Source organism: Canis lupus, chromosome 4 (genome assembly GCF_011100685.1).
Source record: "Canis lupus familiaris isolate Mischka breed German Shepherd chromosome 4, alternate assembly UU_Cfam_GSD_1.0, whole genome shotgun sequence".
Lineage (NCBI taxonomy): Eukaryota > Metazoa > Chordata > Mammalia > Carnivora > Canidae > Canis > Canis lupus.
In genome coordinates this window covers 63,895,028-63,908,222 of record NC_049225.1, presented here as the reverse complement: position 1 = coordinate 63,908,222, position 13,195 = coordinate 63,895,028, and positions in this window count along the sequence as shown.

The following is a 13,195-nucleotide window of genomic DNA, read 5'->3' as shown; positions in this document are numbered from 1 at the left end:
TGATCTCAGTCATGAGATCAAGCCCTGTGTTGAGCTCTGCACTCATTGGGGAGTCTGCTTAAGATTCTCTCCCTGTCTGCCCCTCCTCTGCTCATGGTCTCTCTCTCTCTTTCTCTCAATAAATACTTTAAAAAAGATTTTATATATATATATATATATATATATATATATATATATATATATATTCTCCTGTGCAATTGGTAATCTGTTGATTATCTCTATCCTTCCAATGTATGGATTAGTTTATGTGTGCACCAGTTCATATTGTGGGTATAGTTTTTACTACACGTGTGTATCCAAGGTATTTCAATATATGCAAAATATATATGATACTCCCTACATAGTTTATTATTCACTGAAAATGTATTTAAGCACAAGAAACACCTGGCATATTCTGGATAGTTCCAATCAACAAATATTTTGAGTTAGTACTCACTATGTATAAGATATTGAGATAAATTCCATAAGGTTCTGGGTGTAATAATTCTTAGTTTGCATCCCAGGATGAGATTAAATCCTTATAGGAGAAAGAGAAAGATAGGAAAAGAGAGGAGAGAGAAAAAGATGTTCTTGCATATATGTAAGTTTTTTATTTGCTTTTATTACGTGCATGGAACATATACATTAATTTTTTTAAAGATTTTTTTAAAGATTTTTTTAAGGATTTTTTTAAAGATTTTTTAAAGATTTACTTATTTGAGAGACAGAGAGAGGGAGAAAGAGAGCATACATGCAAGTGCTGGGAGGGCCTAAGGGAGAAGAAGAGATAATTCTCAAGTGAACTCCCTACTGAGTGCAGAGCCCAATGTGGGGCTCAGTCCTAGAACCCTGAGATCACGACCTGAGCTGAAATCAAGAGCCCCATGCTTAACTGACTGAGCCACCAGATGCCCCTACATTCATTTTCAGCAATATAATGCATGATTACTTAACTTTTGTTTAAATAAACCATATTGGGGTCCCTGGGTGGCTCAGTGGTTTAGACCCTGCCTTCAGCCCAGGGCATGATCCTGGGGTTCTGGGGTCGAGTCCCACATCAGGCTCCCTGATTGGAGCCTGCTTCTCCCTCTGCCTGTGTGTGTGTCTCTCTCTCTGTATGTGTCTTTCGTGAATAAATAAATAAATAAGTAAATAAATAAATAAATAATCTTTTTAAAAATTAATAAAAAGAAATAAATTAATTAACCATATTTTGGAGATGTATGAGTTAATAACCATAATTCTTTAATACCAACAGTATTTAACAAAGCTAAAAATAATGCATATTTTCTGCTTATTAAATAACCAAGAAATTTCTGAAAAAACATGTCTTTACGAATAAAGATAGAAAAGACCCTGTTAAAATATTTCTTTAAAAGGAATAAAAAAATCATCTGCTCTCAGAATATGTGATAAGAAATAACAAAAGAATAAAAAAGAATTTCATGGCACCTGGGTGGTTCAGTCAGTTAAATGTCTGCCTTCAGCTCAGGTCAGGATCCCGTGGCCTGGGATCAAGCCCCACATTGGGCTCCCTGCTCAGCAGAGAGTCTGTTTCTCCCTCTCCCTCTCCCTCTGCATCAGCCCCTGCATGTGCTCTCTCTCTCCCAAATACATTAATTAAATCTTAAAAACAAAACAAAAACAAAAACAAAAAACAATTCTATGCTAAATTTATAATACCAGCAGGGTTTGTTGATACAAGTAATATTGAAAGAGGACACTTAAAAGTTATGGTAACATATTACATTTTTCACTTACTTTTAAATTGGCTGGTTGCTAAGGTGATTCTTTATCTATTATAAACATAAGAATTAAAAAACGTAAGTATTAATTATAAAACTACGTTTCAATCTTTTTCAAATAACCTATGCCTGAGCAACCTTTATAGTTCTCCTTTCTCCCTAGGAGAAAAGGACATGTTTATTGCCTGTGCATGAAGTAAGGAAATATCATGGATCCTATCTCTTTTTAGGATGTTCAGATATTCACAAACCAAAAAATTAAGTGAGTGACACACTCTGTCAGCTACTTTTTCTTTTTTTTTTTAAGATTTATTCATTTATTTTAGAGAGAAAGAGAGAGCACGAGTGGGAGGGGCAGAAGGACAGGAAGAGAGAGAATCTCAGGCATATTCCACACTCAGCACAGAGTCTGGTGTGGGGCTAGATCTCAAGACCCTGAGATCATGCCCTGGGCCGAAACCAAGAGTTTGACGCTTAACCAACGGTGTCACCCAGGCACCCCAATTCCTTATTAAAAGACAGGCATTTGACTGCTTTTGATGTCACTGAAAACTAACCCACAAGATGGTATAGATCTCTCTGTAACTAAAAATTTAGTAGAAATACTCCCTTATTGGGACACCTGGGTGGCTCAGTGGTTGAGCATCTGCCTTCAGCTCAGGGTGTGATCCCTTGTCTGGGGATCAAGTCCCACATCTGGCTTCCAGCGAGGAGCCTGCTTCTCCCTCTGCCTATGTCTCTCTTTCTCTCTGTGTCTCTTACAAATAAATAAATTAAAAATCCTTAAAAAAAAAAGAAAAAGAAATACTCCCTTATTATTATTCAGAAATGTAATAGCCACTTATGGCTCTCAGGGTGTAGAATAAATACAGAAATATGCATTGATGACTTAGCCAAATCTTAACATAGTGTACTTAATAAATCAGCCAAGAGTTCAAAGAAATGTAATGGGCTCCATCTCTTCTTTTTAGCCTGTTTAATCGCTTTATGGGAATCAGCCACTAATACAACAACTGACCACAGAGTAAGTCCCAAATAACATACTAAGTACTAAGAATTCAAATATAGGAAAGAACTCCTGTTCTTAAAAAATTCAAACATCAAATATAGGCAATAACACTTGTCCTTAAAAAATTCAAACACCAATTGTAATTTTTTATCACCTCAGTGACTAAATTTTCTGTATTTCTGGATGTTGGTTTTGCACTATCTAATTTAGACTTTTCAATAAACCAAACCACTTGACAGGACATGATGAAAGCTGGAGTTTCCCATCTCTCAGATGGAGATGATTGATTAAGGATATATTTCAGAATGGTGTTCGTTTATCCAAGTACCTGAAAGCCTTAGTTTAATTTATGTTATTGGCTTGGGGAACATATCCCGAGAGAAGTTCAATCTTCACACTTTTTATTTGCTAATTTGCTTTATACTTCATTATGGAAATAATACATTTAATATACATCTTTAAAAAAACACAACTTCCACAGTTTCAAATTTAATATAATATTTTACTAAAAGCTGCTTTATCTCTAAAATGCTGAAAGGTAGCTCTAGGACCTCAAAGTTTTTCTGAGTGTTTTTTTTTTCTTCTAGTCATATATTTACTTCAGATGCCAAGACAAAGATAATGGTCAGCTACTTTTAACATAATTCTTGATGTTACAAATGCAAGATGTTTTCCTATAATGAAGAATTTTATGAAAGAATTACATATCATGTAATTGTATTTATTTTAAGTAAACAAGGCTCAAATGTTAGAGAATTATTAGTGCATGGGAAAAGTTGAAAAACATAGAAATGATAAAAGGATATTTTTGTACACAATATTCTGGATAGTCTTTTATCCTCAATATAACAGAATAATAGAAAATTACACAAAGATATTCTTATTTAGCTTTTAACTATTGGTCCTTTGATCTTTGAAGTGCATATTAAATTTCCTGATTAAAACATGCCAAGTAACTTCTCATAGAAAATGGCAATGACTATATCTGGTATATATTTCTTCTGAAAATTGTTTATAATTCAGGAGATGTTGTTTCATTCAAAGCAAGTGTGTCCACTTAAAAATACGTATTTAATTGAAATTTTAATTTAATCAACTTGAAGCTATGAATTTTGTGCCCCTGAAAGAAAGAGATTAAAACTGAATAGAGAGAGGAGGTCCCCATTTTGCTTTGCTGGTACATTTAAGATTTTACCTGAAGGGGCCACCCTCCAGTACGCTGAACAATGCTTTCCACATGGTTATTAAATCCCATGGACAACAAAATAATAGGCCAGTGGATTTCACTTAGGGCTTTCTTTAGCTCATTAAGTCTTGGAGTTTTCTTATGGAAAGTCAAACACGCTGTATTTTTCATACAATAGGGCAGTGGGTATACTGAGTTTGATAAAAGAACTACCATGTATATGAAGTTGTAATTTTGACTTTAAAAACATTTTTCATAAAGAAAAGAGCCAAAAATATTGTCTAAATGCTGAAAAGTCAAAATGGAAAAGTCCAGACATAAAAAATAGGTACACGCAGACACACACACATTCATGAAAAATATTTAGAGGTAAGAGATAACACACAAATCAACTATAGTTTACCTATGAAAAACATAACAATTCCTCAATGTTCATAAGGCTATTTTTAGATTGCATGCTATGATTGCCTCCCATTTTGCAAAGCCATTGTTTAACATACAAAAAAAATTACATAAACTTTCATCACTTTTTAATAATCAACCTTTGTGAGATAAAACTCGGCAAGAAGTGATGTAGGCAATATCTTTGCTTTAGATAAGAAATAAATACCACACTGGAACTGGATCAAAGTAATTTTTTACTATTTTAGTACATTGTTTTTTAAATACTGGGTCAGTTATTCTCATATCACTAGAAAAAAGAAGGTCCGTGTAGATAGTTTATAAGAGACACATACTAGCACTGAGTTCATCAACTGCAAAATCAATTAGGTTCTAAATGAAACCACTCCATATAAGACAGGTATAAAAAGTCCAGCTGCCAGGGAGATAAAGTGTCACAAACTCTCAATAAAGAGCAAACAATCAACGAAATGTTAGTGGGAAAACAAACTTTCCTCTTTGCCTTCTACTAGGCAAACAGCAGACATTTCAAAAGCGACAAAAGTGCAATCCTACTGATAATGACAAAACAACGGTGTTGATTATTCAGTATGCTAGTGTAGAAAGCTTCAAAGTTTGCCGATTACATATAATCACTCCCGTTCATAATGAAATGTTGACTTCCTTTGATTTGTGTTTAATCCTTATCTTGGAAAATGTATAATTTTCAAATAGCATAATCACACACACTTCAAACACTCATTAAATTCTTTTTGTTACAATTGGATGAAATAAGTACATTATCAACAGCTATTTCAAAGTTAGCACAACAAACTTTGGTGATTGATAAAGATTAGTCACTGCAAGAATGTGTTAGGCACCATAGATTAAATTCAGTTTATCAGTTCAGATATGTAGTGGTCAAATACAGGAAAAAAAAAAAAGAAGAAGTCAGGAACAGGATGCATTGATGTTTTTATACATGTTATTTAACCGGCTACTTAAAAAAAAAAAAAAAAAAAAAACTTTAGTACAGATAATCAATACAAATCCAAAAATCAGATCAGGAAAATATATGTGAAGATAGCTGAGAATTTAGAATTCTCAAATTTCAGAGACGAGAGGGAGCTCAGAATTTTTTTTCTTTTTTTTTTTTTTTTTTATAGACCTCTCGTTTTGAAGATAAGAGAGTGAGGTCTTGGAGTGACACATTTGGATTTATGCTTGAGTAGTAGAGGCAGTTAGTAATACACTCTTTGATCCTAGTTTTCCTTTTCATCTATTTGGAGCTTAATTATCATCCCCAAATAATCATAATTGGGAACTATAGGTTCACTCTATTTTATATTATCTGTTTTACGAAACATGTTATGTTTCTACCCTATTTCCATGTCTTTTTTTATATTTTCCTATATCAACAAAGAAATATTAATAGGTTCATAGCTTAACGATGTCTTTGCACTTTACTGTAATGGGCCAATGTTTTTATAATGTTTCATTTAATAAAGTTTGACAATCTAGATTTGCATATATTTACTGGGTGTGAGGTAGGAAGGAATAGATATTATTTTTATTTTTAAAAAATATTTATTTATTTTGGGGGGAGAGGGGCGGAGGGAAAGGGAGAGTCCTAAGTGGAGTGAACACAGAGCCCATAAAGGGCTCATCTCAGCATCCTGAGATCAAGACCCTTGCTGAAACCAAGTCAGAGGCTTAACCCACTATGTCACCAGGTGCTCCTAGATGTTACTTTTAGTTACAGTTGAAAGGTTTTTGCAGAGAGAAACACTTCCACTTTTGTTAAAAAGGGGAGATTTTGTCAACATGTTTTGGTTTCTTTTACAAGAGATGAAGAAATATTTTAAATAAATTTCTGCTGGAATAGCATTGCCATAGTCAGGCATTCAAATCCTAGAATTTTGAAGGAATTTGAATATGTTATTGTGAAGCCATTATCATAACTTTTGAGAATGGTAATATCTTGGAACTATAGCAGGAGAACTGAGATAGAATCTCTTATTATTAATATTTAATAATATTAATATTTAATATCATTTAATAATAATATTATTATTAAAAAGGTAAATTCTATAAATTGTTAAGGTTATCTGCCACTAACCTCTGGAAGAATTAGTAAAGTGGGTCACTAACAGGATTTCATGAACATCAAGACCAGCCAAATCTCATTCAATTTTTATTTATAGTAACTTTACTAATCTTCCACATCCAAGGAATGATCTAAAATGTGTGTGTTTTCATTTCAGCAAGGCAAATGATCCAGTACCTTCAGGATATTGCTTTTACTTACGGAAATATAGGGAAAATGTTAGGTGACTAATAGTATAGATCTGTGGATTTGAAACTTACTAAAAAGCAGTGTCCATTTGCTATTAATGAATCACTCTGACCTGGGACAGTGGTCTCATGTAAAGTTACCACAAAACACTGCCCTTACCTTCTTAACAATCTAACCAGTGATTTCTAGTGTTTTAAAAGGTACTGCTTATCAGATTTTAGTCAAAACTGGATTGCAATCATACTTGATGATAGATTTTGTATCTGAAGAGATCTTGAGAGTCTTATAAATCTCAGAAATGGCCAGCTGTTAATAGAAAATTGTCATAAATGGGGATCCCTGGGTGGCGCAGCGGTTTAGCGCCTGCCTTTGCCCAGGGCACGATCCTGGAGACCCGGGATCGAATCCCACGTCGGGCTCTCGGTGCATGGAGCCTGCTTCTCCCTCTGCCTGTGTCTCTGCCTCTCTCTCTCTCTCTCTCTCTCTCTCTCTGTGTGACTATCATAAGTAAATAAAAATTAAAAAAAATTAAAAAAAGAAAATTGTCATAAATGAATATTGTAAAAAAAGTAAGAGGTTAATTGATCATTTGTATATATAATCATATATATAATCATTTCAATCTACATTATGTATATAAATATAAATATATTTACTAAAAATAAACAAAACAAAACCAATGCAAAAATATAGTTCCCAAGCCTGGCTTATAAGTTTAGGTAAAAGATGGCTAAATATTTGGTTGAATATAAGTTAAATGGAAGTAAGTAGTGTAAAACACCTACTGAAATAAAAAAAGTGAAACTAATGTAGGTTTAAGAGTGAAGCTTCATATACAAAATCTCAGAATAGAAGAGGTGATTCTTTTTGGTGTGCATTATAGAAATCACATTTTTCTAAGATAGGTGTTAATTGACTACAATATACCAAAGACAGAAAGCAAAATGAAAACCCTGAGGTTATCAAGAAGAAGAGAAGCACTCCAGAATGTATATCATCAGGAAAGTAGTTAAGGCAAATTCAATTACCTCTTGTGGAAAATATATGATTGCCATGAATGCTACAGAATAATTACTGAATTAGGAGTTGATCAATAATTCCAAGTTCCTTTCTACAATTTTCATTTATTTAATCCATGGCCATTTTCTCAGATTTAATATGCTAAGTGATTATCTTGCATTGTTTATTCACATATCAATTTGGAAATTGTGCAGTTGTAGAATGGAAATGTGCAGTTGTAGAATGACAAGAGGGTTATCTAAGCCCAATTTTGAGAATTCCCTAAATAGAATGCTATCAACATGTTTGGAATGAGGCCAATTGTAGTGCTCTTAACTCTTCTTTGTGTTTGATTAGTTGAAGGATAGCTACAAGACTAGTTCCTATCAAGGAGATCTAAAGGAAAAGATTCTTTGAGTTATTTTCTTCCCTGATAAGAAAAACATCTTGTCAGATGAATGTCATTTTCTTTTTTATCATATGGATAACTGATGTGTAGTCATAGTGTCTTCAATCGTGCTGCCATCTTGGAAATTCAGAGAAGGATTAAAGGGATGCAGAAATGCTGATCCAGATCTTGAAATTACGGACTTACTATATTTCACTTGGGACTAACCACTTCCAGACTCTTGTTCAGCAAACTCTAAATGTTCTTTTAAAAAAAAAAAAAACACAAAGATTTTATTTATTTAATCACAAGAGACATAGAGAGAGGCACAGGCAGAGGGAGAAGCAGGCTCCATGCAGAGAGTGATGTGGGACTCGATCCCAGGTCCGCAGGATCACGCCCTGGGCTTAGGATGGTGCTAAACCGCTGAGCCACGGGGGTTGTCCAACTCTAAATGTTCTTATGCTTTAATTTACTTTTAAAATATATTTTAAGCAGGCAAAACATTTCTAACTAACGTAGTATACAAAAATTATATGACTATAAGGTATAGTAGAGATTATCCATAAAGGGCAGACTTATGAACACTAAAAAAAAAAATCAGAAAATTGTTCTCTGGAAAGCTAAATTAAAGGTTAAAGAGGAACTATGCATGTGTGGAGTGTATTGTGTAGATATTTTGTGGGGAAGAGTTGAGAGGTTTCTTGTAATAAAGCTCTGAAGCAGTAAAAAGCATGGTTATTAGTAGGAAGTACAAGAAGGCCCACATATTGCAACATAAAAAAGAGGAAGAAAAGGGAAAAGACTTAAGTTTGACAGTTTGACAGTTAGATGAGGAGTTTTGTTGTTCACATTAGGTGTTGATATTTTATCCAGGTGCAATTGTACTTTTTGAAAACCTAGTGGTGAGAGAAGAGTTCATATGATCAGACTTATGTTAGCAACTCAGAATGATTTGGGTAGGGGTATTTAGAGTGGCTGTGAAGACATCCATTAGAGTTGCATGGTGGTGGTGGTAATGGAAATGTGTATATAAATTTGAAATACTTTAGCAATCAGGCAAAATTTTCTGATGGATAGGATATGGGGCCTGAAAGAGGAGAGTACCAAACAGGACCCCTAGATTTCTGACATGAGCCATTGTGTTGATGATGGTTTAATCACTATGACTGGCAAAAAAAAAAAAAAAAAAAAAAAAAGAGGAAGCATTGATTTGGGAGAAAAAAAGTCATGAGTTTGGAATTTCTGTGATAAATCTAAGCAGAGATGCAAAAGAGACAGTAAATACCAGAATCTGGGATTCAGAAAAGTGGTATAGAATTGTGGAGGAAAAAATGTGTGAGTGGTGAGCCCTGGTTGTTATGTAAATGATGAATCAATAAACGAACAAAAATGTATGAGTGGTTAGACTATACATGGCAACTTTGGGTATCATCGAATAGACTGTTGCATGTTTATAATAATAATCATCAAAAGAATGAGCAAAACAATGAACATTATGAGTATAAATAAATGCTATATATTAACTAAAAGACGTTTCCATGGGGATTAATCTTGTAAAGGGTTTGGCTCATTAATAAATGGTTTGCTTCTACTCATCAAAATGGCAGGGACTTTGGTAATGTATGTTACAGCAATGAAGAACCCCTATATTTAAAGCTATTAGGGTGACCTATTGAACAAGTACACACTCTGGTAAAGAAAGGAGGAGCCTTAACTCACTCTTTGGGGTACATTGTTTCCTCATGTACTACCTACAAGGACTGCCTTCCTCTTTGACAACTATCTTGACTCTGGAATCCATGTACCTTTCTTGGATTGAACTTTCTGCTAAGTGCCTTTCCACGTGCTTTTTGTTTGATTGCTTTTAAAAGTTTTGGTTGGATCTAGTGCAGTCAGACATTCCACAATTATAATAAACTCTGTGCCTAGGCAATCATTTAGTGGGCTTATCCTGAGTATTATGGCTGGTTTCATCTGCTCAAAACAGTTCAGCTGAGTTTCTTGCCTTGACATTTGAGGCATTTAAGAAAAATTATGATTTTTCTTTTTGGGTAAACACCAGTAGTGCTTAATACTGCTATTTTAAATCTATTTGTGGCAATGTGTGTTTTAATTTATTATCTAGTTCAACAGCATTTAATGGATAACTGCTCCTTGAAAAAAAACTGTACTATGTTTTACTAGAGGGGTAAAGTTGTTACCAACAGAGACTTATAGTTCAACACACTATATCATTAATTATCTTTCCATGTAGATATCATTTTAAAAATCTCATTTAGTGTAGGGACTTATCTAATATGTGCTAGCAATCTCTAACATCCTCAGCACTGAAACATACAGTATATTCTTTGTAGATGTTGATCCCTGCAGTTCAGATATGATAAGAATGTTAAACTAAGTTAAGAAGACTGGAAATGTGGTTATGCAACAAATTCAGTCTAGGTTTAGGCTGTTAGATGTGCATGCCATTGTATGTGTCTGACCATTTGTAAAATTAGTTGTTTGGGCACTATGCACAAAAAAATGAGCAAGGAATAACTTTTCAAAGTTTGCTTTTATTACTACAGCTTTGAAAAATTGTTAATAATAGTTAAAAGAATCAACCCAGTGTCTAATAATGTGGGTTAGACAATATTATAATATGTATTCATACAATTATACCTGTCAGTTATTAAAAGGATGATGATGTGGGTCTGTATTTGATGTGATGGTAAATATTTACTGAGAAAGACAGGTAACCAAATCTGGACAGATTATAATACCAGCAATAAAGTTATAAATTAATATAATTAGATTTTATTATGTATAAAATTTTGGAAGCCACAAAGCAAAATGCTAATAGTATTTACCTGCAGTGCTGGAATTGTGCATCATTTTTTCTTGTCTTCATATTTGTATTTTCAAGAGTTATTTTAATAGGGGAATAATATGTATAATTATAGAATAAGTATCAATAACCATTATTATAACAATAATACCTGTAACAATGCATACCATGGCTCACAGTGCAGGTTCCAAGTCAAAAGGATTTGATTCAAATTTCACTCCTGAAACTGTCCAACAATGGGAAAGTTACTTAATCTCTCTGTGTCTGTTTCCTCTGTTTTGAATGAAGATATAGACAGTATCAACCTAAAGTTCATATGAGATAATAGCACCTGGAATATATTGAGCCCACACAAAATTTTAAAAATAATTAGCAGTTGTGGTACCTGAGTTGCTCAGTCAGTTAAGCATCTGTCTTTGGCTGAGGTCATGATCCCAGGGTCCTGGGAAGGAGCCTCAAATCATGCTCCCTGCTCTGTGAGGAGCCTGCTTCTCCCTCTCCTTCTGCCTGCTGCTCCCCCGCTTGTGCTCTCCCTCACTCAAATAAATAAATAAAATCTTAAAAAAAAACTCGCAGCAAATAGATACGTAAATACCAATTTTATTTTGGTTCACAACTGTATGGTTCACAAGAGTGAACAGTGGTTGTATGTTTGGTTCCCAACTGACAATATGCTTTGTCATATGTAAGCATCAAGCAAATACTGCCAGAAACTTGAAGATGTCTGCGTGCATTTGTATCTTCACATACATATACTCATTGAATTAGAGTACTCTTTGATCTGTGCTTGCCATTTTATTCTACATAAAAATGTAGATGTCTTTTGCACAAGGTACACTGAGGCATATTTCAAATGTATGTATTTAAAATGGTAAACAAGTCATGGAACACTTCTATTAATACTATACATTTTAAGTGAATATAAGACAAGACCAGATAAAAAAATATCTCACTGAATCAATGAAGAGCCAGATCTAAAATGGCAATAAATCACCAAACAACTCCAATATTTTAAATTAGCAGGTTACACAGTCACTTTTTATGCATGTATAACTACAAGATGGCTTAACCCATAGGGAAATATTTTCTTTTGTCTTTAAGTTATATTTATTCCCCCTTAAATATTTTTGCTATTTCTACAACTTCCTATGTCTCATTATTTCTTGGAATTTGTTTCTTACACAGTTTAAATATTGAATCCATGTCTTGCACAACAGTATTTTAACAGCAGACAGCAATTTGATAGAGATTATAGCTGTTTTGTATCAAATATAGTCTGACATCAAAGCCATTAAGTAATAAATGATATAACAGTTTCGCCTGCATGTAGTTGTAACTGTGACTCTTGGAAACCAAAACTGTACAGTTAGGGTTTCGTGCTTGCTATTCCAGAATTAATACTGGAATTGAGACTTCATGTTAGTCCAAAGATGGCTTCATTATAAATAATATATTCTTTATATATATTCTCTCTCTCTCTCTCTCTCTCTCTCTCTCTATATATATATATATATATATATATATATATTCTTTTTAAAAGAGGAGTTTCACCAGATACAGGTGTGATGGCTAATTTTATGTGTCAACCTGACTGGGCCACAAGATACATAGATATTAGTCAAACATTCTTCCAGCTGTTTCTGTGAGTGGTTTTGGATGAGATTAATACCTTAAGTGTGTAGACTGAGTGAAGTAAATTGCCTTCCCTAATTTGAATGGGGCTTATCAGACTGAAGGTCTGAATAGAAAAAAAAGACTGTCTTTTCCCTAAGAAAGAATTCTGCCGAATGGCCTCCGAGCCAGCACATTGGCTCTCCCTGGTTCTACGGTGGCTTTGGGCCTTCAGACCCAAGCAGGGGCATAGGCTTTGCAGCTTTGGACTTGCCAGCCTCATAATTGTGTGAGTCAATTCCTCATAATTAATCTTCATTTAAATATTACATTGTTACCATATTTTACCTGTTTAAAAAAGGATATTTCTCTTGCAAAAAATATACATCCATCCCATTGGTTCTCTTTCTCTGGAGAACTCTAATATAACTGGCTTCTGAAATTTGTTTTTTCTTCAATATTTTGTTAATGTTATGAATGCTGTTGTATATAGCTGCTACTCAATAATTATTGTAACAGTTCTCTAGTATTCCACTCTGTGATACAACAAAATTAATGCATGAATTCTCTTTTCAGTGGACACTTGACATTTTTCATTTATTGCTTTATTATGAACAATGCTGTTATGACTACTAGTACTTGTTTTATTACACTTTTGCAAGACACTGTCTATGGCCATGCCTTGAAATAGAATTGCTTATTAGTAAAGTTTATGGCTGGCTGTTCAGCTTTTCAGGAATGTGCCCAATTATTTTCCAAAAGGTTACACTT